Here is a 25,013-nt window from a genome sequence, read left to right on the forward strand (position 1 = left end):
CATTGCTATGGGGTCACCTCTACCCATAGATATGATTGGCGGGGACCTATGTGGGACCTTTGTTTTCTACCTACTTACGTACATGAGCTTGTAGTTACGCTGGCTCATTCACCTTTAACTGGAACACGCGAATAAAAGGTACTCCTGTAGTATATCTGACGAGTGGGTGGTCGGTGGTCGGTACGGAGTCGTGTAAATCGTGCATCATGTGTATTTTTTATATATTTTGAATCAAAATGCACAGATCAAGCGTCTGTCTGTGTCTTTGTTTAATTTAATTTTAACCTAATTACTTTTTTTTCGAAAGAAATGTAACAATTAATTTAAATCGAAAGCAATACCTATAAATACCTTTTTGGTTTAATGTGTTGTTAATTCACCACTCTTGGTGGTAGGGCCTTGTGTGGATATGAGCCCGTGTAACATTCAAGAACTTAACAACGTAGTTCCCAAGGTTGGTGACGCGTTGGCGATGTAAGGGATGGTTAATATTTCTTAGTGCCAATGTCGGTGGTGACCACTTACCATCCGGTAGTCGGTACGCCAGTCTAATATAGATCTGCCAGTCCATACAATCGTAGTTGAACGTCCATTAAACAGAATAATTAATAATAAATTAATATTTTTTAAAATAATTATTCAATTTCTTGGTGCGATACCAATTATTGATGAAGTTCAATAGTTCAATATTGGTTTACAATGTTGCTATTATTTAATAAACTTAAAAGATATCACATGTTTCGTTAATGTGATTACTTATCAAGGGAGCATCGAATAGTGTATCGTATCAGTAGCGCGCCGTCCGTCTTACGCATCAGACGTGTCATACGATTGACGTTAGATGTAAAAATTACGATCTAATTTCGTAAAATATGATAAACTATGTTAAAATCTTTCACCGTTTTCGTGGTGTTTAATTATTGAATCAATAAGTTAAATTCGTGTTTAAATTATCATTATATTGTTGTGCCAGTGTTGTTTTTATCGACAATTTTGGAAGGTAAGTTGTTTTTGAAATTATTTATCAATCGTTGTATATATAATAAAAATCAACTATTACGATAATGCTATCATGTGATAATATTTAAAAAAAGATCATGTTTCAATTATTCTATACCTAATTATATAAATATCGAATATTTCCAAATAATTATTATTTAGGTAATTTCATCTTACGTTTGTAATTTTTATTTGTATATATTATTCGTTAAAATATGAAATTTAAGCACTTATGTTTGTTCAAATTTCCATAATTAAAAACGAAGGAAAATTCATGATGATTTATATCTAGTAATGTTTAAACTTGTTGTGAAACCAGTTACAAAAAAATATATTTTCGTCCGATACATACTTCCAAACATTTCCATTTTAAATTAAGAATACATTTTAGACGAAATTATCCATTTTTGGATCACATAGCGTATGAAAATTCCGAAAAATGGTACATACTCATACCTATATATATTTTAGTTTCAATATCGAAGAACTTGCTCAACAAAACTTTTTTCCCTATTGTTAATTTGTCAACAGACAGACAGAGTTACTTTTTAATTTATAGTATTAATAAGGATTAACTGTAATCGAATTGAAACATTTACAATTTTAATTTGCCTCTCTGTTTCGTAGACTTTGTCATATTGGTAGATATCTTTGTAATGTTGTTGTAAACATTACACAATCAAAGTTATAACAACACAACATACCATTTGACGCAAAGAAGGATATAAAAATAGCTACTCGTAGTTACTGGAATGAACGCTCTTTACCTTAACATACACATTTCAATATTAAAACTAGAAATGATGAAATGTCGAAGTGATAAATAAAACTTCTATGAAGTTTAAGTAAATTTAAACCGAAATGTCAATTTGTTGTTTTAAATGTAACCGTTATTTATTCGTAACTTGGAATTAATTGTGCATACATAATATTGGGATATCGAAGAGCGAGTCCACTTGACACAAGTACTAGATCTTTCTAGAAACTTACTAGGTTTTTGTAATTACGACTATGATACGATTAATTTCTAAAAATATACATATATATTTTTTCTAGTTGAAGTTCTACTTGTTATAGTCTAGGGAACGAATCATTACAGCATATAATTTACGAGAAAAGAAGGATATCCATACCTGATTCTGTCTCGGCAAAGAAATTGTACAAATTGATTGAAAGTTTACAAAGAAGCTGAATTAATATAAATGTTTAATAACAGGGCGACATATACGCTTTAACGACAAAGCTCTTAAATAAAGAAAAAAAAAAAAAGAAAAGAAGGATATATAGCTACAGGTAAGATATTGTTAAAGAATAGCTAATTAAATTATATTTAGCTCATTTGAAATAATTTATGTTCTTTTAGGTTTCTAAAATAGAATTGTATAAAATAGAATCACATTAATAATGTATAAGGTTAAAGTCACACGGTGTCATAAAGTTGCTTTAGTGATAATACTGACCGAATTTCTGCTATGACATTATAATACCGAAGTGTATCAGTAAATAAAGGTACGATCAGCCCTTCTAACACTACCAAGGAGGAATTAGGCGCAGGAATCATTGCGTTAAATGCTATCCTCGGCAATAAATCCTTTAACAGACAAAATATGTTTTTTAAATTTATTCGATCCGGGATTGGTGCAAATAGCAGCCTTATACAATCTGTACTGTGCCTGTACAATCAAATATAAAACATTTTTTTTTTTACTACGAGACTTAAACAACGATCTAAAGTAATATGCTTACGATTTTGTCTTACAATATAAGGTTCAGCGCAGTGCAGTGAAAACGCTGGTCTGAGGATGAACACATCAAAAACGAAGATCATGGTATTGTCTAAACATACCTTCGATGACATTGCTATCATTGTAGCAGGCCAAAAAATTGAGAGAGTGCGCAAGTACAAATATCTGGGGACATGGCTTAATGACACCTGGAGCTGTGAACAGGAGGTAAAGACTCGCATCGAAATAGCTCGAAGTGCCTTCTGCACGTTAAAAAAAGTACTCTGCAATCGCAGACTTAAGATCCCTGTGCGCATACGACTCCTACATTGTTACATCTGGCCTATACTTCTTTACGGATGCGAGGCGTGGACAATTAAAGAAGACCTCAAAAAACGTATAGAAGCTTTCGAGATGTGGGCATATAGACGTATGTTGGCCATAAGTTGGACTCAAAAGGTCTCGAACGTGGAAGTTCTGCGACGCGTCAACCAAAAACGGCAACTTTTGGAGATTGTCAAGAAGAGAAAACTTGCATATCTCGGACACGTGCTTAGACAGTGCTAGTCGGAGTGGCACTCGAAGAAGAAGAAGAATATCAGGTTCTACAAGTACGACTGAAAAGTATATTTGCGTTTGTTAACACGCTACGATCCACAGGGGCGTAGAGTTAACGAGAATCGCACGTAGCTTTTTATGTTAAACATATTGACATGACATTCGTAAACCACTCCGATTAAAAATATATATAACGACTACTGACGTTTATTTAATTATATTATATTGCAGCTAGTTTTTTTTAATGCAATTTGTAGTTATTCAATATCATGACAGCAGGGCTAGCGTAATTAATTAATGTACTGTTTCGATTATTGCAATTTTCATAATTACGATAATTATAATAACAGGAATACAAGGAATCATTGTATTTTGTTGTTTCGAAGTAAATGACGTCATCAACGAGAGGTTTTTTACATCTTAATAGTTCAATTAAAATTAAAAGAAAAAAGAACGGTATAATTAATTAATAAAATAATAACTTTATTACACATTTCGGATGCGTTTTTTTTTGTATAAATAAGTGCATCAAATAATTATCATCTTGGACCAAAAGATTCTCGTTTCTGATACTGTGACGTAATTCAGCAGGAGCACAACGGCATTGAGGTTTATTTTCGGCGGTATTTATATTAATGTTCCAATGCCATTTTTAATGGACCATTTTTTTTTAAAAAACGAATTAATACACAACTTTCATTGAATATCCGCAATTTTATTTGCTCAATTGCATTGCATCCCAAATATATTTTAAAACAAATATTTTAACATAATATTTAGTTGCTAACGGTTGCACGATATCTCTAGGCTAATATGATAAATCAAATCAAGTATCGTCTTTATATATATATTAATATTTAAGTTAAATTACAATATATTATTGATCTACTGTGATGTGATTTGAAATGCAGGCTACTAAGAACACAAAAGGCAGACGGAGCACACGGAACGTTAAAAAGAAGAGAGAAAAGCGAATACAAAATCAAAAGCGAACAAAAATTCCAGAGAGTGTATGAATTAATAATTTGTTAATGACGGATAATCCTTACGGAATATTATAAAGGCGAAAGATTCTATAATGGATGTTTGTTACTCTTTTACGCGAAACCTACTGAATGGATTTTAATGAAACTTTACAATAGTATAGCTTATAAATCAGAATTGAACATAGGCTATAATTTATGAAGATATTGCATGAATAATTAAAACGTGAGCGAATCAGTGAGCGAAAACGAGTCCATAATTAAAGTGACAACACTGTTTTAACAAAGATACATTTCACACTACCTGGAATATGTATTCGCTTTTCATGTTTCACGTTAACGTTCCGTGCGCTCCAACTGTCCTTTGTTTAATGTAGCATTTCGAAGCGCTAGTTAGCTTCACGCTGTAGAAGGATCTGACTTGTTTTATAATTTGATAATAAGAACCTCAATTCGAAAATCAATTTTAATTGTCACTTTGCTTCTTATACTCAAATCAAATCAATTTTATTCAAGTAAACTTCACAATGAAGCGGTTTTGAATCGTCGATATTTAAATACTACCACCGTTTCGGAAAGCAGCCTCCAGCGAGAAGTAACGGCGCGTCCTGTGTTGGAACCCGAACCTAAATCTAGGCGTTTTTTTCTAAAAACTACTCTTTGAATGAATAAGATTTATTTATTAATTTAGTTTTAATAAACTTTTTAAAATTTTGTAAATTGATTACATTTCCCGGTATCTTATTATATATGCGTATACCATTGCCCAAAAACGTTCTCAGCACCGTATGCAAACGGAGAGTAGGGGTTACAAGTTTATTCTTACTGTGGCGATATTCATATAAAAAGCAAAAATACGTAAGAAATGCCTCATCTTCTAAAACAAGATGGGTTATTAGATGAGTAACGTTGATTGCGAACGTGTTGTGAACAAACATGTCATTCTTTCATCAGACACATGCAGGTTTCCTCGCGATCACGTGATTATAATTACAAATAGAGTACATGACAATTCTGTGGTGCTTGTTGAGGTTTGAATCTACAATATTAAATTAAGATTTACGTTCTCTACCTACTGGGACGGCTCTCTTTATGTTATTAAAGAAAATGCAATATATTTTAATGGGAAAATAAAAATACAAAAAAAAAAAAAACATTTATTTCTTGCTTTTGATTTTTACAGATTAATATTTACAAAATAGTAATACAATAATTTACTTTATTTTTCAAAATGTATTTAATAATTATAATTAAAATATTTCATTTAATAATTGCATCATAATGTTATTAATTCATACATTACATTACGAATAGATTAGCACATTGAAACAATTAAAATTTCTAACTATTAACACACCATTGATGTTATTATTGAATCAATTATTTGAATTGTAATTTATATTATATATGTTACTGTTAAAGCTCAAACTACGGTAAATCTTAACATTTAAGAGTAAGTCTTAGGATGTACCGACATGAGTTGGTTGAAATGTAAGTATTTCTGAAAATGAATCGATTTTTTCGGGCTGTTACCATTAGAATTCACTATATGTTAGGTTAGGTTAGGATCCTAAGATTTACCAAGTGAATGGTTGCAAAAGTTCGAATCTCAAACCATATTGGACATTTACCATTAAAATTTAGTAAATCTTAGGTTTTTCTGGAAAATCTTAGTTCGAGCTTTTACAGTAACATATATTTAACATATTTGTCATTTCTTTTATAAAACATACGTAGCGAAATACATTATATTTAAAAATAATTGATTTTTAAAATTAAAACGTGCGTGTACTACATTTATTTTTTTAAGTTTGCAATTCAAGATGTTTCTTTTTTGTTTTAAATAAGTTATTTGGGTTACTAGCTGAATTGTATGTAGCTGTAATTGTAGCTGAGTCGTCAAAGGTGTAACTCTGTCGAGCCTAATAATAAAAAGGGACGATCGCTGTTAAAGCCCTAATGTAATGTCTTGTAAAAATATCATGTCACAATAAAACGATTGATCTATTTTTTTTTTATTTTATTAATTCATGTGTCATAAATTTTGTATTGATATTATTAATCTGTGATCTGATATATTCTTAGCTAAGTAAATCGTCGTCAAGTGAGACGCGATACTCGTGTGAATTAATTGATTGTGTAATCTTAAGATAAATGTTTAAATCAGCCGTCTGTAGACTTTATCATATTTTACAATAATTATAAAACTAATTATTTTTGCTGTTCTTTTTTAAACCTAAGGACAGTGTTTTAATGAGTTTGATCTTGACTTTCGATGGTAAAAACGAAAATGAAATGATGTGACTTCATTACATTCGAAATTCAAGGTCACTAAAGTATTACATTAAACCAATTTTTTATTTTTTATTTATATCTGAAAGTATTTTAATTTACATCAGTCAAGGAGCAGAGACAAACAAACCTAATATTTAGAGTCATATTACTTAGAATTCGTTAAAAGCTATGCTATATATAATACATTTGACTGCCTAGACCCTAGTCTAGTGTTCGAGGTTCTGGGATCAAATCTGGTGTACACTTTCGTGCCTCGGAAAGCACGTAAAGCCGTATAATATAGCCGAATAAACAGTGCACCTGGGTTTGCGCACACACTTGCGCGTGAAAATAAGCCCTGCGTAGTCGGTCGATTTCCCTTGAAATCGGCTTCAGACCGAAATCACTATCACTTATATATGTCACTTTAAAATTGTAACTACCGTTAGATTATAACCTATCTCTCGAGATTGTAAACTGTCGAAAGATTGTGCTCCATAACATACTACTTACAATTTAACGCATTCGTTTTCAGTAGATAATAATCCATCGAAATGAATATCAGTAAAATTATAAAAAAATCTACCCTAACCTACCTACGAAAGATTGTAAACTAACGAACTGGTACGTGTTGTAAATCGTTCTATCTTGAGCAAGCTATCTTGTACAGGGCATAGTTGTTGTATTGATGTAAAAAGGTAGGTGGAATGACATGACAGTGATCGTTGATCTGTGATACAGCTACCACCTAATAAAGTGTCACGCTTACTGTGTGTTCTCTGTGTGACACAGTCAGTGATACATCGGTAGACACTGCGTTTATTTTATTATTGATATATTTTGAGTTCATAATATACGTTGTATTGTAAGTTGAACAGTCGGTCACAATCTTCGACAGTTTAGAATCTTGTGGGATAAACATTACCTATTTCTTAACAATTATACGGTGATATTTATGTAAAGTAAACAGACCCGAAATAAAATCAATCAGACTATGAAACTGTCGTCGGCCAAAATTTCGTGTTGAAAATTTTTAATCATATTGTACATAATTATAAAAAAGAAACACTAAAAAATATTTTTTCTAAATTACTTTTTACTACTTTTAAATACATTCCATTGAAAACTATTTTATTAAATATAAAACTTATAATAAATCATATTATTAACTCGTAACGAAACCGATATATTTTAAATGTTTTATAATGATCTTATCTCAATAACTGTATAAAATATTGATTAAAATTGTATATGCCTAATTTATTCTTAACAAACATCAAATATTTCATATATAAAATACAAATTTAAACAAATATTGTTGATTTATTGTGTTTTAATGTAATAAGTTGTCTTTTCATATCATATATGCAGACGTTTCGTCTATAAAATTAAAAGGATATTGCGTTGCGGGAAATTCAGTAGCGAGCAAGCTAAGCGAGGGTGCGATATACTAGTAGTCTTTAGTTCCAAATTGTGAGCATATATAGAGCATTCATGTCTTTGTACGGTTTGCAATAAAAGTCCTTGGACTGTAGATTGTTAAAATTTGTGTTTTGAATATATATATATTTTCACTCAATTCAGAAGAATTAAATAAATAAATATTGGACAGCATCTCATACATTACTCTGATCCCAATGTAAGTAGCTAAAGCACTTGTGTTATGGAAAATCAGAAGTAACGACGACCACATACACCCAGACCAAAGACAACATAGAAAACTAATGAACTTTTTTTACATCGACTCGGTCGGGAATAGAACCGGTGTACACACAACTCGACCACGGAGGTCGTCAAAGTTTATTTTAGCATTTGTTTTGATTTTAAGATTTACATAACAAATAACACGAAAAATGAATAGAATATATTAATTCTTACATATTTTAAAATTACAAATGTGTCCGTTGTTTAGCCTTGGAATCATTTAATAGCTCGATTTTAGTCGCAGTTTCTCATTTTTCAGGGTTAGAAATATTTTACGTCATTCTTCGACTTATAAACCACATCCAGGACAATAAAGTTGATCCGTGCTTTCGAAATACATTGCTGTTTGAATAAAGGACTAACCAAAAAACCGTATTGTATTTAACTAACATAACTTTGTATTTTAAATGTTGAAAAAGAGTTTCTTGTCGGTTTTTCTCCGTAGAATCTACATTCCGAACCAGTGCGGTGGTAGTTTCACTTAATATAGTTTGTAAAATAACGATTCGAAAACCTACATGGATAAACTATATTTTGATTTTGAGTACTGATGCCGATGGTTGATGAAATTTGGTATAAAAGATTGAAAATGACGAAAAGATGAAAATAACTTATTATTAATATGAATATTATGAATTACTTATCTATTTAAGTAGTATTTGATGTCTGTTTCTTAGGCTCAATGTAAATTTAATTTTTGGTATATGGTTTATAAACAATAAAACGGTCTTGCGACTAATGTTTTTAAATATGAATCATATGGCAGACTCACTTCAAACAGCAGTATTGTTGTGTTCCGGTTTGAAGGGTGAGCGAGCCAGTGTAACTACAGGCACAAGGCACAACATCTTAGTTTCTAAGATTGGTGGCGCATCGGTGATGTGAGGAATGGTTAATATTTCTTATCATCAGGTGGCCAATTTGCTCGTCCGCCTACCGATATCATAAAAAAAAAAATACCAACTTTTCGACTTTCTAAAGTAAATACGTCGTTCGTATAAGGTATCAAGATATAGGTATAGATATATATAAAAGATGTGGGATTAAACAGAACGAAAATGCTTTCGCTATATATTATGTATTATATAACCGATAGTGAAATATGTAAATCAACGTCTGAGAATAATTTTAAGATAAAAATGATTTTTTTATTAAAAAATCCGTTTAAGATAAAAAATAAGTTTCAATATTATTATATAAAACCGCAACATAATAGAAATAAACCGAGACAGAGGAAAGGGGTCGTCGTGGGGGGGGGGGGATCGTGTCGTAACGCTTTTACTTCGAGAATTACTGGTCGGATTTGAAAAATTCTTTCAGTTTTAGATAACACATTTATCGACAAAGGCTATAGACTATATACCACCACGGAACAACCATAAGGAGCGGAGTATCAATGAAAAATGTTGCAAAACGAAAATATCAAATAAAACAAACAGGGTTTTTGAGAGCTTCCGTTGCGTTTGCTGCGTAAACAATTTTCAAAATAAGTCAAAAATGCAACTTCTAAAATGTATTTAAAAAAAAGTATCAATTAAAATCTATTTCTTTCTTCTGATTTATAAACACGATTAAACACTGGTTATTTATCAATACTAAAACGATAATTATCATTATAAAAAACAAAACATATATTTAAATTTTGAATATAAATTATAAACTTTAATAGTGACTAATTTATTTATTTATTTATTTATGTACCAACAAATATAGAGACAATTACATAGACAAAAGACGTGTACAAAGGGTAACTTATCTCTAACAAGAGATCTCGTCCAGAAACCCTGATTCTGAGATTATTTGTAAATTATAATTATGGTGTAGGTACAATATCAAGTATCATTTTATAAGAAATACATAGACTTTTACCTATAATTAATTATATTATATACTAAATACAAATAATACATAAATTAATATAATAAAAATTAATAATAGAGTAGAAAAATGTTTATTCAGAGAGTTGAGATCAAATGTATGTTGAGAAGATTTTGAGTGATTACCCACGCCCAAAGATTTAAAAAATCTCCACATCTCTGAAGTACTCAGTTTATCTACGGAGGAGTGGATGAAACGGCGTTTTGCATCTCTACACATCCTATTGCAGAGATTTCGTAATTTTTTGTACGTCGCGATGTTTGTCGTGAGGTCAGTAGGATTCCTTTTACAGACTCTCTTGGCTTTGTCACGTTTTACCATAGCATTTTTAATAGTTTGAGTTAGCCAAGGTGCAGGTAGGTGTTTTACCCTAATTGACCTTATTGGAGCGTGTTTGTCATATAATTTTGTTACTGTTTCGTTGAAAAAGGCCACCTTATCATCAACATTCGTAAGCGTATAAAGATCAGACCAGTCAATACCAAGAGCGTCGTTACATAAATTTGCCATATTAATATTTTTCACATTGCGTCTTGAAATTGTTTTAATCTTGCGTTTTGAGAAGGAGAGCTTATAGCTAACGAAGAGTAAATCGTGGAAGGAGAAAGGAGCTGTCAGCTGACCATGAGCTGACACATTGTGAGAGTTGGAAACAATAATGACATCAAGGAGAGACGGCAGACGGAGGCAGTTAGGTGAGAAATGGGTTTCCGAGAGAGGAAGAATAGTGAAATTAAAAGAAGATACAATAGATTTAAGTTTTGTCGCTCTGTGGTCATTTTTCACAAGACACGTGTTAAGGTCACCCATTATGATCAAATGTTCGTATGAAGGAGATAGTTTCTCAAGGAGTTCTTCAAAAACGTTAAAGTAATTAATATGTAAGGAGGGACAATAGATGACCCCTAAGAGGAGTTTGGAGTGATGGGAAGAAATTTCTAGGAAGAGGTATTCAAGGGTGTTAGGAGTAAGGTTTAAAGATTGTTCTATTATCTGAAAGGGTATATTATTTCGTAGGAAAATACATACACCTCCCCCTCTATAAGAAACTCTGTCATTACGTATTAGAGTGAAATCAGGTAAAGAGTCGAAGGAAGAGAAAGTTTTAACCATGATTCGGAAACAAGGATACCATCGACCTGCACGTTGCTAAATGATGCGAGAAGATCAGAGTAATGTGCCGGAATGCTTTGCGCATTTATATGTACAAAATTGAGACAGTTACAATTGGGGATAAAAATTGAATTTAATTGTGAATTGAGGGTGGGAACTTCACTCTCAAAAGATTGATTAAGCTGGAAACACTATGAAAATCATCAGAGGAGCATGAAAAGAAATCGTCACTAAAACAAGCATCACTTAAGTCAGACATATAGATATACAATAAATATAATATATATGTATAAGTATATATATACCTTAACCTAAATACAAGAAAATAACAAAAATAACAAACGAAGAAAAAAAAATAAAAAAACTATTAAGACATACAACTAATCTCCCACATTATCTGGCCAAGACTTATTAAAAACATCGAAAATATACCATAACAGTGTTTGTCACATACAAAAACCATCAACAATATCTAAGAATTATATCTAACAATAATAAAAGAAAAACAACTCAGACAGCACAAATTTTATGAAATTCTTAGTAATAAGTACATATAATAATTTTAAAATATTCGAATAACAACGAGAGAAATTATAGATATCTAAAAAAAAAACCAATTAACTTAAAAATATAAACATTACTGAACGGAATATCTGAACGCTAATCTGCTGTCCGGCGCGTCAATGTCAGTTGTCAAACTGTCATTCGTATCTTTGAGGTTAATTTGTGCTGTAAATATAACTTTAACAACAATTTAAAGAATTTGAAGAGATTTTAAACTACCGACGTACAGATAAAAAAAAATAAAAATAACTTATTATTAAATGGCAGCGAAACGCCAACTATATGGACACATATATATAAAGACGAGTGACGTAATGGATAGCAGACAGGAATTATGGACATATATGAGAAACCTTTACTTTGTAGTAATTTTAACCCGCCGAGATCTCGTTTTCTGGTCCGATACACTGGAAACTTGAGGAAACTTTTCGCAAAGATCCTGTAATTCGGCAGACGTAATGATCTTTTTGCGGCTTTTATCTGGAAGCGCGACAATAATTACCCCGTCAGATGTCCAGCAATTTTTCAAACCGAAGTGTTTTCGAGCTGCAATAAATAGTTCCTGCCGGGGCTTGGTCAAAAATTCCGATATAGTAACTCCAGAACCTTTTAAAGATATTTTAGAAGTCCAAACAAGATTTCTATGCTTTGTAGCGATAAAACGAACCAGTATAGGTCTTGGTTTTTCTTTCTTTGAGCCAAGACGATGACAGATATCCAGGTGTGAAGAATCGATACTGGTCAGCTTTAATTGATTGTGCAACACGGATTGAATCCTGCTCTCCACTTGCTCATCAGTACTCTCCGGCAGACCATGAAATAGCAGTACTCTGCTACGAGATCGAGCTTCCTGCACATCAAAACCCACTGAAAGCAGCTGCAATTGCTGACGAAGCATACCGAGTGTCTTCCAAATCACCTCCTTAAAAACGGCATAGTCGGAGGCAAGAGAACCAATATCTCCAATGGTTGTGGACGGTTATTTAGTGCTTCCTTGTGCTTGTGTTGTCAGTGAGAGCATTTTGTCGAATTGATCCATATGGGATTCAAACATTTTAACAATGTCATTCATATTCTTGCTGAGTTGGCTATGTAAATCCATTGTTCTTGTAGTAATGTTGAGAATTGTTTGTGGACCAGGTAATGTGGGAACTTATGTTAACTTTTTCACTTCATAAATTATTATTTAAAGAAAAATGTAATTTTAATGAAATAAAAACTTAAGAGCAAAATTTTTAGTTGTTGATATTTCGACATACCCGAAAATTTAGTGTTTGCTGTCAAAGTAAACGATTCAATGATTGAAATTTATATATAAGATATTAAGTAATTTTTATTGAAAATATGCGAATTAAATATTTATTGTGTTAATCTACACTTCTAGGTATAAACCACTGCCTTATTTGTATGTCGAATATGTATTAAGATTTAATCTCGAGGACTTATAAAGGATTAAATAAATATAAATTAATAATTTATTGAAATAGTGTTCAATATTTGTATTTAATTAACACGAATATCATGTTTCTATTTAATTTAATTTCATCCTGATTCAAAGTTAAATTCGACATAAATTCTTATAACATTTCAACTCGAACATTTTACGTTATCATAGTAATTCGTATCAAAAGTAAGTCAAATATTATCTTTGTTCAATATGAAAGCATAACACTTTTATACTTTTTTAAATAACATTAAGGACTAGCCTGTACACAAATAAAAATATTTTACCTTACAAATTATGATTGTGATTACATGAATTTATTAAAAAAAATAAAGTATATATGTTAAAGGTTAAACATAAGTAAGTAATCAGTTCAAATATTTTAGGGATGTAATATGTATTATCCAAATTTAAATACATACTTGTTAAGATATACACATAACACATATGGGCTATTGTTCCGAAAGGGATGCTTCTATATAAATACGCAGCTTTTACATAAATAAACAGTATATTCCGTTATTTGGACGTTTATCTTTCGATATGACAAGAAGATTTGGCGTGGGTGATTTTTTTTAGGTTCAAAATGGGTATATTTATTTTAAAATTTCACCTCAATTTGGAACGTCCCTTTCGGAACTATATCCCACATTTATGATAACTCTATACTATAAAACAAACACAAAAAAAACTTAGATCTAATCAATCACGAAGGTGCTCCCGTTCACATCAAATTACTATGAGAGAATGAGACTCGTGCTGACGCTCTTAAGTGAATAGATTTATTTATTTATTTGGGAAACAAACAATTCTAAAAACACTGTAATATAAAACAAAAATAACATAAAACACAAATCAATCAAGTTTCCACTGAAAGCTAATACACAAAAAAAAAAAAAATATATATATATATTTACAATTAAAATTAAAATTGAAACAAAAATAAAAACATAATATAAGTACATTATAAATTTAGAAACAGTTAACATTTTAAGATATCACGAACTGCTCTTTTATATACACCAATTTTTGGGCAAAAAATGTCTAATTTTTGGAAGTTATTATGATTTAAGCAAGAACGGTACAAAAACACATTTTTTGTAAATTTATTTCTACATGAGGGTACAAAGAACAATGAATTATTTCTATAATATTTAGATGTATAATATTTATAAATAATTAACATTATTATTTATATAACACCTCGCCTTATTATATAGTTTTTAGCCCAGAGGATCGGAATTGCGATTCAACGGGGAAATGCTGCTAGCATTCTTGCCACCATTCCACGCGGTCAAGATTTATGCAGTACATATTTTTGATTCATACTTGAATATATTTAAGCACATAATGTTATCTATAATATTAAACATTATAGATATATGTGTATATGACTTGAGTATTACGACGTTTGATATCTTAACACTTTAAAATTGGTAACCATTTGAAACGACGAATTTTAGCTACGAGATATTTTTTTTCGGTTTTTTATTTCAATTCTTTCGATTCAATTTTCAGAATTTTAAATATAAAATAAATTTGTATGAAATGCTTATCTTTTGAGATAATCTGTTAATTTACTTTTATAACTATAAGTTATAAATAGAACACGGAAATATCAAAGTACACAACAAGCTTAAAAATAGAGTAAAACAAGCATCACAGTCTTCACTGGTAGACAACATTATTTTATTTTATTATTTTAGCTGTACCCGCGACTCCGGGCGCGTTTGAATTTAATATAAAAGTTATTGTTGTAGCCTAAGCTACTCCTCATTACATCAGCTAATATCCAGAGAAAGTTATATATGATACTTTTTGCATCTTACGATTTTACATGGTATTTTTAATTTTAGCATTTTATTATAGGTTATCATAAAACTGTGCCCCGTTAACCTTACTGGATCAAGGAAAAAACATAACTTAGCATCAGAATCGCTTAATTACTTTGCAAGATAAGTTGTAACAAACAAACAAATATAAATAAATACAACGCTGTAGATAATGATGGAAATGTATACCTACGTTGTCTGTCACGTCTGGTGGCTCGTAATAATCATTAAAATTAGATTTTATCATCTAATTCGTTTGCTAAATCTGTCAAGAAGTCATTTCGCATCGTTTCAGATTAATTTATTAACTGTCATCCAATAAAGGGTTAGTATTTGTATGGAAATGTCGGAAATTTATTATGACAGATTTATTTTGCCTTATAATTGGCTTTTATTAAATAAAATAATTATTCCATAATTATTTCTTTGATTTAAATATGGATATAATTCCTATTTAATTGGTGATGCTGGCCACACTCCCGCACCTTTCGATTTCGTTCTTTTTGTATTTTTACATCTTTGGTTTAACACCGAATTCAAACTTCAAATTCGATATACTGAATATATCGGCGAGTTACCTTAATAGTTGAGTTTCTTGATTTGTGATTGATTATTACTTCAGTGCTTTAACAGCATATACATATATTTATAGTGGAGTTTTGAAGTTTGATAAAAACTTTATACAACATATTTCTACCGACCTTAAAAAATTGTAAGTCTTGTTTTTGTTTAAATGCGTTGGTTTGCAATTTAGAAAGCCGTAGTCATGTTTAATTTGTGATTTACAGTGATTTTTGACCCATTGGAATGATTCTCCGCAGTTGAAATCGTCATTTAAAGTAAGCAGGACTTTAACCTCCAAAAGGTAAATTACTGCTTACATCCCTCGTTAAAAGTTAAATAAGTTAAATTTATCTCTTGGTTATTTACTTGATTATTGAACCTGTATATTTCGTATTGAAGGAGGTTTTTTTTTTACCCATCACATGGATTTGAAATATTAAGTGTGGACGGCTGCAGTTTCCTGGTTGAGTGTGTCCAGATAGCTGCTGGTGCAACTCCAAGGATGGCATTTCTGTTCCCTTAGATATAAACAATATCCACGTGTAGCTGGAAATTTGGTGATGTACCCACTTTAATTTTTTTATACAAACTTAGTTACATCGGCCTGGCGAACGGTGTACTAAATAATTAAATATACAATCTTTGAATCGCCAGTGGCGCCTAAATTTTAATATTTAATAAGATAAATTATAATGCACTGAATTTTCAAACATTCCTTTTATCCCAAGTGACCCACGCTGAGTCTAGCTTGCATATTTTTTAATTATCCATATTACAAAAGCTGTAACTAAACTTATTGTAAGATTTATAAATTTTGGTTTCTCCAATTAAATAGTTACATAACAAAACTGTTTTCTTCAAATCCATACCCGCAGAAAAAGGTAACACAATTTACTAAATTGCAATCAAGAATCCTCTTTAATTTTCTGCACATCTACGGCTGGATCTCTTCAAAATGAGACCATAACCCGATTTTTTATATACAGCTATCGTCCCATAATCACTGGGACATAACTTACGCTATTAATATATAAGATATCTTTTTATTAACGTCACTTTAAAACCCATTTCCCAAAAGTAAAATTTTGGCGCTTCAGTCTTTCTTCCTTTTAACTGACGATATACTTCGTCATATCTCCATACGAGTGTATGTTTTGCATGCAAAGCAAAAATATTTATTTTAATACATAATTAATATATGTTTTTACTTATTTTGCTCCATATTTATTTATTTTCTGTATTTATAATTTCTTTCAATAATCATTAAATTCGTTGGCGTCCCGTGACGGCTAGTATTTTATTTTGTGACATTAAAAGGTATTTAAATAAATGCAAAATCTCCGCAATAACAATTTGTTTCATAATGCATTATTGTAAAAAAAATATTCAAGCACCCCTGTGTTCATAATTAAAAACGTTTCGTTTCGTATTCTTTAACTTGTAGGAATTCACGCACGTGCCTCAAAAAAGTTTCAAATGAAAAAAAAACACCTTTATATTTACTGTAATATTTAATACAAACAGAATTTAGAACCTTAAAAAGATTGTTTGAGTGTAAAATACTTTAGTGGCGGTTCGGTATTAATCACCTGTTAAGGCACGTGCACACTTGCCTGGGTTTGGGTGCTTCGTATTACAGTTTTTGGGTGTGATAGATGAATATATGATAGACGGCTGCGGTTACTACAATCAAGGAATGATTCGTTTGATTAATGATAGTAGAATTGTTTACGAGGCGTAATTCAGAAACTACCTTATGGATCAGAAATCAGAACTCTACGAATAATGGCAGGAAATATAGCATGACGACAGGCGCGCTTAAATTATTTTTAAAAACAAGTCAATTTGAAATAACTTCTTAAAAGACGCTTCTTTTATATGAAATATTGAATAGGGGCTCACGTAAGCCTTTAGACAAGTAATCCAATTGTTTATTCACCCGACAACCTACACGCATCAGGACGTTATAGCAGACAAGAAACGTATCCACATATTCAAAATGGGAATATTACTTTTGGCCTGGACCATATGTTTGCAATGATGGTAGAAAATTGTATGTTACGAGTGAAATAGAAGCTGGAAAAGGGCTGCTGTAACGTTAACGAAATAAAGCAGGTCTAGGCGAACAAGTAATTTTCTCTCTAGAGTTGCCTTGGACGTACAAAAATATCTGAAGAAATGTTCATCGGATACGGGTTTGGAAACATATTCATAATTCTTCTCATGTTTCCAATACTTTCGTCTTATGTGGGATTCGATTAAGTCTTCGATGGTATACCTAATTATGTTGTGATGATGTCATGTGAGTCACTTAAATAATTTGCAGAATAAGAAATACAAAATTATTATCTATTATAAAATTTATAACGAATCGAGGAAATATCGAATGAAGTTTAGCCGCACTAAAACGTACACTCACGAATGTTCCTAGGGTGGCAGAGGGCGTTATGAAATTACTACATACAATATTTTTTATGTCTGCATTATCTGAACAGCTGTGTCAAGGGTCGTATTAAATCACTCAATGCGTTTCTATTAATTACTTTGATGTATGTTTATAATAAACCTTAAAGTACCAGTCCATAAATATTTCACTATTAACTAGTAGCGATAGATTATATATATATTTCTAAATCACGCAGACAAAATGACAAGAACATCCATTTAACTTGATCATAATTTTCAAGGCAAAGCATTTTTTTATCCTCTTATGAGACTTCTTACCTTCAGGAATAAGCACCTCGTATCTTAAGGAGACGATTTGTTTGATGTATTCAACTACTCTGATACAGTACGGGTTGGTGGCGAACATATATCTTAATTCTATCTGATGCAATGACTCATACGCTATACGTAAATATATTGTAAAAATTTTGCAAAATAATATAAAGTTAAGTTTTATCATCTGCGAACTATTCTGGCGTGCGCTGCAACTTTAAGTGAGTTAGTTAGTTTTTATGTATTAGTTATCTCCGAAACTAAAAATTCAATTCTAAAAATAAACTGATAGTAATCCACATAATTCCAGAGTGCTATCGGTATAAATTATATTTATATCATAACATTTTCTTTATTCATTGCACCCGTGAGAAGTCCGGGCGGGTGCGCAGTCGGTAAATTTCCCACTGCAGGGCTAAGGCCTTCTCTCCGTTTGAGGAGATGGTTAGGAGCACATTCTCCCACGCTGCTCGAATGTGGTTTGGTGGATACACATGTGGCACAATTTGGTTGTAATTAGACACATGCAGGTTTCCTCACGATGTTTTTCTTCACCGTCGAGTACGAGATGAATTATAAACATAAATTAAGCACATGAAAATTAAGTGGTGTTCGCTTGGGCTTGAACCCGCAATCATTGGTTAAGATGTTCGCGTTTTAACCACTGGGCCATCTAGCGGGTCACTAGACGGTAATAAATACTCAGAAGCACTTGACTGAATTTAAACACGTGATATTCGGTTGCTACTGTTCTTTACTGCGCTTAATTTTTGTGTTAGTGCTTTTTTTTATTTTAATTTATACAACAAAAACGACACATTAGGATATGATTAAATATTAATAATATAATTATCCAGTTTGGAGTAATGTTCTTGTTTTTCATCGAAAAATTTAATTTACATAATTATTTAAATATTATAATAGTTTTTAATATTTTTAAATGAATAAAATAAAGGGAATAAAAATTAAGTAAAAAAAATAAATAGTTAACGAGTTTTGAACAAAGAATATCTGCCTGTAACGAGTGTTTTACGTTCCTCTTAGTAAATTTTAGGCACTATCGTCTAGTGTTTAGTTAACCACGCTATTGAAGGTGCACGAATGCGTGTGCAAAAACACAGACGAACCCAGAATTCTAATGTGCTGTCGTAAATAAACACATTTATTTTGCGCTTACATTGCAAACGCTGGCTGAACCCTACAAGATCAAAATAATATCCACCGAAGCTGTAACCTCTTCTGAAAAAAATAATTTATCTTGGCATTGTTCTTGACAAGCATTTAAATTTTAAAGATCATATAGAGTTACTAACAGGCAGAGTGCGCAAATTAATTTATATTTTTAAAACACAAAGACATGTTGCTAATTTTTCAGTGATTAAAAAAAATTATTATGCATTATGCTAATCTCTCATTGTATACTGCATCTCATGTTGGGGTGGTGCACCAAAAACTACTATGAAACCCTTAGAAATTGCTCAACGTACCATCTTAAATGTGGCAACTTTTCAGCCACATCTCTATCCAACCAATCTGTTATACTCAAATTGTGGGGTTCTTAGCGTAAGAAAATGATTCGTATTAAATTTAATTATATACCAACATAAGAGGATTCCTTACACTGCTATTGACAAACGACGCAAAAATAACATTTGTTGCTTACACACTCCAAAATTTGTTTTAACTAAACGATTCGGGTATTATCTTTGGCCTTACTTGTATAATAAGCTGAATGCAGAACTATTTATATATAAATTTCCACTAGCTCAGTGTAAAAAAATCGTATTTGCGTTTCTGCTTAACAAGACGTACGATGAAACAGAAAAATATATTACTTCTATAACCTAATTTCAACTGACCCATACACACTTGCACACACAAATGCACACACACGCACGCACACGCACATACGTTAACAATCACGAACACTCCCGCACCCACAAAAAAAAACAAAAAAAATCATACCTCTTAATTATTAATTTAATTAATTATTTACCTGTAAACATTTTACATAAGATACGTTTTGTAATACCCAGGCGATAGATCTCTGATTCTCTGATTATCCTTAACACAGGCTATTTAACTTAGCCTAGCTAGGATAGCCAGTACTTGACCTGTTTTTCTTTTGATGACCATATTATATGACACATTAAGTGTTTACTAATAGTGCAATCATTTCATAGTTTTATAGATGTTTTCTGTGTGAAATAAATAATAAAAAGTGTCAAGATAATCAGCACCACGTCACGGCTATGAATAAATAAATAATTAATAATAATTTACTTTAAATATTAAATATTAATATAATAATAAATAATATTAATATAGCTTTATTTATTCCATACATGCATACATTATAAATAATAATAATAATAACAGAAATTAACATATAAATCTTTAGTGGTAAAATCAACTTTAAATACATTACAATAATATTTGAAGTGCATAAATTAGACATTTGATTTTATTAATATCTCATTCAATTGATTAAAAATCTATTATCTATTAAAAAAAAAAAAATTAGTTGATAAACATTAAAATTAATTAATGAACATCAAAATCATTATCAAATATTAAAAATAATTACTAAACATTAAATTCAACGATTGATCACTAAAATAAATTATTAAGTATTAAAATTAATTAATTAATTGTATTATTTCCATGTATTTGTTAGTATTATTAATATCAACTATTAAATATTAAAAAAAATCAGTTATTAAACATAAATTAGTTGATTGTGATTTTTCAATGTATGGACCCCCTTCGGATATAAGCCTCCTCCAAAGAATGCCACACGTTTCTGACTCAATCCAGTTTCAGCCTGCAACCGACACTAATTCATCTTGCCATCTTGTGCATGGTCGCCCTCTGCTTCTTCTTCCTTTTGGTCCTTTCCATTTTGTTATTGTAAATGTCCATCTTTCATCGGTGTATCTTGCTAGATGGCCAGCCCATTTCCATTTTAGTGTTTTAGCAAAGAGTAAGGCATCAGTCACTTCAGTTTTGTTGCGATTGAGATTTTAAAATCTCTTTGTGAGCCCAAAACTTCTTCCAGGTTGAGGCTATTCTTCTATTTATTTCTTCCACATTTCTTTTCGTTTTAAATGATAATTGCTTCCCTAGATAAATATATTCCTGTACATATTCAAGTGGCTCATTGTTTGTTAAGATATGTATCATTTTGTCATTAGTCATGATTTTTGTTTTGGTGAGGTTCATTTCTAAACAGACACGATTGCTTGCAGTCTGTAGATCATTTACCATAACACTTAGTTTTTCAGGATTTCTTTTGTAAAGCAGAACAATTTCAGACTTTGTCCAACTTTCTGGTACTTGTTCTTCAGTGTGGATTTTATTAAATAGATGTTTCAGTGGATTGAGCAGTAGTTTTTTAGCATGTTTTATATACACGTTTCTGATGCCACCCGGGCCAGTTGCTTTTTCTAGTTTTAATTTTCGTATGTTATTAAGGATTTCAAGATCATCAAACATTTTAACGTTAGACTATGTTGTGGTTACTTGACTGCATGTAGTTACCTCTAGTTTTGAGTTTCGATGACTGTATAGGTTTGCATAAAAGTCAGTTGCTATATTGATAACTTCCACGCGGGATTTGCTTTTATTTAATCCAGATTTCAGTGATGGAATCCAGCTCTTTGAATTATCTAGTTCTCTAAACGCTTTGTTAGTGCTTCTTGAACTTTCTAGATGTCTGCGTATTGTATTTGATCTATAGGTATTGTAGCATTTCTTTATTTGTTTGTTTGTCTGTTTGTACAAATTTTTCAAATCATCTTTGTCTTTTTTGGATAATTTAGATTTGTTTTGTAATAAACTCCTTTCTTTTATAAGTACCTTAGCCTTTTCGCTCAAAATATTTTGTCTTGGTTTTCCTTTTATATTTTTTAAACTCTCTTTTATCGAGCACTCAATCATTTGAGTGTATTGGTTGATTGTGATTTTTTCGTGTATTGTTGATAAACTTTGTAGGTGGTCGTTGAGGTGTACAACATAAGTTGTTTGTTCTTCTATTGTTTTCAAAATAGTTTGTTGCTGATACTGAAGTGTCTTCTACTTCTTTTTCTTGCTAGTAGGTTAAGAGTTGCTCTGATTGGCCTGTGATCAGATCCAAAGTTAAAAGATGTTAACACTTCAAATTTAGAGAATAAGTGTGGTGTGGTTGTCAGCATATAGTCCAATTCGGTTCTCGTATTTTTATCTGGAGAGATCCAAGTCCACCTGTTTTTATTTTTTTATATGAAACATAGTATTTATTATTTTCAAGTTGTTTGGGTGTGCATATTGGATCAATATCTCTCCTTGTTTGCTTCTATTTCCATAGCCATATTTTCCAGTCACTTTGTGTTCATAGGTCTTTGGTATTCCAATCTGCGCATTGAAGTCGCCCACTGAAATTACATATTTATTGGGAGTCGTTTGGTGGGCTATCGTTAGATCTTTGTAATAATTGTCTAGGTCTTCCTGCGTAGAACTCTCAAATTATTGTTTTCTGCTTTAAGTTCTTTTATTTCATTTATTAACGGTAGAAGTTTATCGTCGATTTTGATACAATTTCTTTAGTTTGGTTTACCATTTCTATTTTCATTTTTTCAAACAACTGAATGAGTTGTGAATTCTCTTTGATGGTATTATTGTGTGGAATGGATTAATTTATTTATGTTAGTTTCACTCAATCTTAGTTTTATTTACTTCGTTACTTTATGACTCATCGACTTGAAGCGTTGTTTTTTTTTAGTTATTTAGTTGGATAGCTTTTTACTTATTATACAATTTTATTCAGAATGTCAATATATAAATAAAATAAAACTTGAGAAATGAAATCAGAAAATTAGGTAAATTTATCTTCGGTCGGAATCGATATCGATTAAATCTGATAACTTCTATCTTTCCGACCTTTAGACCAATTAAGCGTTAAGAGCGTAGTTTGTAAGCGTGGGAATTTATTTTAGAACACACACATAGGTACCTTCCAATAATACAGTTGCATTGTGCAGTGTATCGTACGCATCCTCGGAGACAATTAGTTGCTTGTTTTCGGTGCAACGAATAAATTAAATTTTCATTGCGCGTTCATAACGTACGATTTATAAAAATACATTTAATTACGAGTAATGTATTAGCTATAAGGTTGTCACTCGCAAACATAATTATAAATTATTTGTTAGCATAGGGTGCGGTCAGAGTGCATTAAGATCCCTCATATACATTATGATTTTTATTGATTCTACTGCTCTCCTCTAACTAAATTATTATTTTCTGGATATTTTAAGGTTGGTAGGTATAACGAATTAGGGCGTTAAGACACATTAAATAATCACTTACTTAAATTTTATAAATAAAATTAATGGAGGTAAATATTTATCAGTTTTTTTTATAATTAACTAAAAACTAAAGACATAAATCTTCTTGGTTAAACAAGCCAATTAAAATTATTTTATATTACACAAAAATCATGGGGGCGGCCCGCTGACGGTATCTGGTCATGAAAGGTACTAACTAAGTATAGCATCAGTACAAAATGGAATGTATATCAACCGTTTTTGCTTAGCACTATGCACTATTTTAATTAAGCATTTAAATAATTAGGAATTAAGCAGACGAACTAAACGACATGAGTTATGGGTATGAGTTGGCGTTTGTTTTAAATTTCAAAACCGTCAAATTATTTTCTCCATACTAAAAAGTATGGACGATGAATGCTAAAAAGTAAGCAATATTTAAATAAAAATTACTATAATATTGTGTGATATAATAGAAATTTAACACGGTGAACTTATTATTTACACTTTTGTGTCCCCATTTAACCAAAAATATATGTATAAACTAGCAGCTAAATAGCTTAAAAAATGCTAATAGAAAAGATCGATTTCAGTGTTTGGACTTATTGATACAAATTTTATAAATATCATGCGGTGAAACTTGAGATCTATCTATTAAGATACTGAATGTTTTTTTTCATCCATAATCAATGCTCCAGTTTTAAGATATTTTGAAAATAGTAAGCGCTATTTAGGCGTTCCGCAAGGACTGTCCTCTTAACTTGTGCGATGAAATTTTTGATACCAATCTGCTCGATTTTAGTTACTTTTATGTAGTTCAATCAGCATATTTTTAACCACCGTCAATTTTTTTTTTTACCCACCACTTTTATGAACTCCGGTCTTAACTACTTTAATTATTTATTTGATATTGTTTTTTCATTATTTCACTCTCACTAAAAAATTTAATAGTTTGTCCGTATTATTTAAAAGGTCACCAGTTATAACAGTTTTATTTGTTCGATTTTTTTTTTATTTTCTCAGTCGTCACGTATGATCACTTCTTTTCTTCACTTTATCTGAATATTTCATTTGGATAACGTTTCTGCGCACGAACTATTTATAGAAATCTAATTTACACACAGCAACAAACACTATTTCGCACTAATATAATTTAAAAGATTTATTCTTTACGGATCGACTACTATCGTCTGTGCATGCGGCCCTCATTCATTTTTCAATCAAAATAATATACTGTTAGGAAATTGTTCCTCACACAGGTAGTAAAGACGTTTTCTTACTTGACTTGTAGATGTTACTGGATCTATGTTAGCTGATGATCAGATGTAGATGTTACTGGACCATTTATAAACCTA

General features: G+C 31.0%; 1 protein-coding gene across 1 annotated transcript in view; it reads left to right on the forward strand.

Moving 5' to 3' along the window:
* The first annotated feature begins 831 nt into the window (after positions 1-831).
* Positions 832-25,013, forward strand: part of LOC113395953 (protein peste-like) — a 64,325-nt gene continuing 40,143 nt past the window's right edge. The window contains exon 1 of the mRNA XM_026633701.2: positions 832-1,000. The gene's annotated coding sequence lies outside the window, so the exon portion shown is untranslated. The remainder of the gene's footprint in view (positions 1,001-25,013) is intronic.

This window comes from Vanessa tameamea, chromosome 10, assembly GCF_037043105.1.
Source record: "Vanessa tameamea isolate UH-Manoa-2023 chromosome 10, ilVanTame1 primary haplotype, whole genome shotgun sequence".
NCBI classification, from domain to species: domain Eukaryota; kingdom Metazoa; phylum Arthropoda; class Insecta; order Lepidoptera; family Nymphalidae; genus Vanessa; species Vanessa tameamea.